The sequence below is a fragment of the Microtus pennsylvanicus genome, chromosome 5 (genome assembly GCF_037038515.1).
Source record: "Microtus pennsylvanicus isolate mMicPen1 chromosome 5, mMicPen1.hap1, whole genome shotgun sequence".
Lineage (NCBI taxonomy): Eukaryota > Metazoa > Chordata > Mammalia > Rodentia > Cricetidae > Microtus > Microtus pennsylvanicus.
The window spans coordinates 107,590,220-107,593,808 of record NC_134583.1 but is presented as its reverse complement, the minus strand read 5'-3'; the positions used below and the strand labels follow the sequence as shown (position 1 = coordinate 107,593,808).

Here is a 3,589-nt window from a genome sequence, read left to right as displayed (position 1 = left end):
CAGTAAACTTACAAAGACTTTTTATCTAAATAAAATGTCTAAGTTTGGCTATGCAAGACCTAGTTCCTCTTAGCAAGAGAACAGGGTGTTAATGTGGACACAGAGAGGAGAAACTCAGGCTGCATCACTGTGGGTGGGTGGGAGGGGATTAGGGAGGATAATGGAAGGCAAGAGAGACATCAAGAATGTGACAGAAACCAAGGAGGAAGGAAGGGCTCCAAATGAGGCTGTGTGCACAGAGTGGTGAGAATCAGCGAGGATCTGGGCTGTTTCTTTCTCTGCACACTGGGTTCATGTGGGACTAACCAAGCCAGGTAAAGTATCCCCACTCTGAAGTCCAAAGTGTCTCAAAATTCAACAGTGTGAGTATAGATGCGATGCTACAAATATGATGAGTTAAAATCAAAATGAAGGTATGCTAAAATACTATATAAAATTCCCTCCAGTCCTGTGTATAAAGTATTCATAAAACTTATTTACATTTGAGACTCATCTCCATGATACCTCATCGTGAACCAAAGGGAAAAACAAACCTGAAACCCTTTTGACCCCAAACATTCTGGATTAAAGCAACTAAACCAGAAGTGAAATCATTTATCTTCCAGACAGCATTGACAAGCCCTTCTGGATGCCACATGCACAGGGATGGTGATGCGCACTGAAAGAAACCTCTGAGATGCAATGAGGTGAGAACTGCAGTGAATTCGGAGAAAAAACACACATACAGAGAGAGAGACAGAGACAGAGATCTTTTTCTCATGTGCCCATAGAGGAGCCATAAGTAAACTCGGAAAACAAAGCCCACATATGAAGAACACAATGGAAAGTTTCCTTCCCTCCCAAGTCAACAGATGAGCGCTCTGGTCCATCCCCCACCCATGGTGACTCTTAGGAGACCCAGCCAGGAGCCAGCTCCCATCTGCTTCCATTATTTTATGATGTAGTACAGGAAGATACTTGAAATTTCTAAGAACTAGAAATATGAAATGTTTAAAAAAAAAAAAACCCAGGCAGTAGGCTTTCTGCCCACAGCTCTCCCATCTGCCCCAGGAATGGTGCCCATTTGTCCCACACCGATTGTGGCTGCGGGGTTTTAATTGGTACTGAACACACAAAGCAAATGGCACAGATGCATCCCCTCTGAGAGCTGAGGTTGAGTCCAGCCATAGAGAGGAACTTTCAACTCAACCACTGCGGGAGGAAGGGTGTCTCTGTCCTGTGGGTTTTCTCTTTTACCCACTTGGCTGGGATTCTGGAACAGCTGACTTAGGTAGTACCCAACTTCGGCTGAGCCTTAGATACACCTGGTGAGCATAAAATGCCAACAGGCCCTAGATACATCCTCAGATCAAAGCAGTCACGGGCCAGGAATGGGTATACCAGGAGCATCAGTGCTTTTAAAATAGCTTTCTAATGATAAAGGATGGATGAAGGTGAGGCTTTCTGAGCTTCCTAGAAAATTTGGTCTTTGTTGGTCTCTCCCTCTTCCCTCCCTCACTCTTTACTTCCTTTTTCTCCCTCTCTCCTCTTTTTCCTTCTACTCTCTCCCTTTCTCAATCCTTCTAATATTAGATTTGTGACCATGACTGTTTTCCCCTAGGTACCTCATTCTCCTTTTTTTTATTTAAGTTAAAAATCCCTTAATTTTTATTCCTGGTACCACTACCACAATCTACAGGGTAATGTACCTGATGTAATAAAAAGAAAAAGACAAAGCTTCAACAGATAAAGACCCCAAGAATGTGCATCTAATGACACTACATTGCATTAACCAGTAGCTGCCCCTTTTGCCAACTGTGACTATGACAGTCCGGAACAAGAGGGCTTCCTGCTCAAGCTGCAGCTTCTGACTGTGGATCATCGTTCCTTCTGCAGCAGATTTTTACGGTTTCTCTATTGCAGTGGTTCTCAGTCTTTCTAACACTGTGATCCTTTAATCCAGTTCCTCATGTGGTGGTGACGTGACCCCCCAGCCATAAAATTATTTTTGTTGCTGCTTCATAACTATAATTTTGCTGCTGTTATGGATCATAACATACATGTTTGATGGTCTTGGACAATCTCTGTGAAAGATTATTTAACCCCCAAAGGGGTCATGACCCACAGAAACACTGTACTAATGCAGTTGAGATGACTATCTCAAGGTAACCTGTAGCTTTCCTGACTGCTCCTCGCTCTCTCGTGCTGAGAACTGTAGCCTTTTTCTGCTATTTTCAAAACCTTCTGCTACCATATCCACCACTTCTACCACCAGATCCATAGCCACCACCATAAGGATTGTCTGAGCTTCTTCTACCAAAACTACCCCCCTTTGTGGGTCTATAGTTTGATCGCTGTCATCCACTATAATTTCCAAAGTCATTATAGTCCCACCACCACCAAAATTAGCTCCCCAAAATACCTTTCTCCATTGTAACCACCACATCCTCCTCCACCAGCACCATATCTATTCCTTTGGTTTGGTTTCCATATCCTAGTCCACCGCCACCATAGCCTCCTCTACTACTATAACCAGGATCACTACCAAAGTTGCCGCTGTCACCTCCAGATCTCTTATATCCACCTTCACCACCTCTATAACCACCTCTGCTGCCATCACCTCCACCATCATAGCTGCCTCTTCCACCAAAACCAACATCACCTCCCCAACTTCCCAAGTTTTTGCAGTGACCGGTAAAGTTGCCAGATCTGTCTCCATGACCTCTGGGTCATCCCACAGACTGCATCTCTTGTTTAGAAAGGGTCTTTTCCACTTCACAGTCATGCCTGTTAATTGTGTGGCATTTCTAAATAACAGGTCTGTCAACTGTGGCATGATCACCCCAAAGTTAGAGAAGCAAACCCTCTCTTTGTTCCACTCTGCCTGTCTTCCGTACTTTTTATGGTTTCAATCTCTCAGATTATATTCTTCTGCATCTTCTTTAATACCACCAACAAAAACTTCCTTCACTGTTAAACAGGAAGCAGACTTGACAGAATCCTCTCTAGAAATGACTCTCTTTGATTCCAGCACACTCCCATCCACCACTTGCAGCATTCACCTCTTCAACAGAAGAGCAGGTTCCAAAACCAAAGATCCTGGAACATTTTGTTTGGGGATCTCTCATTACCACAAAGTCTGTAAGTGTGCTCCATTTCTCCAAAGGTTCCCTTAAGCTATCATCTGTAGTTTCAAAGCTCAGAGCACCAGTAGACAGCTCCCTCAGCCTTCCTGGCTCCTTTGGATCATGGCCTTCCATTTGAGACCAGACTCGCTTCTTCCCTGTCGAGTTCAATCTCCCATTATACTTCTAAATGCTAAAATATTTTCTAAGCAAATGTGTTTTATTTTGAAACATTTTTTTCCTGGGGAAATGGGGACATTGTTTTTGACTCATGAATTTAGAGTGATGGGCATCACTGTTCATCTCTAGAACATCTAGTTCTTTCTAGCTCTTGGGAAAAAAGAAAGGTTAGGAGATGTGTGGAGATACACAGGCAGAGGACTTCCCGTCCCTCCCCACCCCATTATTGTAATGAATATGCACACCCATGTTTAGGGTCATGTGGGATTCCAGGTCCTCCAACTCACTCACTGAATAAAGCATTC

General features: G+C 43.7%; 1 pseudogene; it reads right to left on the bottom strand.

Annotated features, from left to right (window-relative positions):
* Window positions 1-2,213: 2,213 nt before the first annotated feature.
* Window positions 2,214-3,239, bottom strand: LOC142851162 (heterogeneous nuclear ribonucleoprotein A3-like; annotated as a pseudogene).
* Window positions 3,240-3,589: the final 350 nt, after the last annotated feature.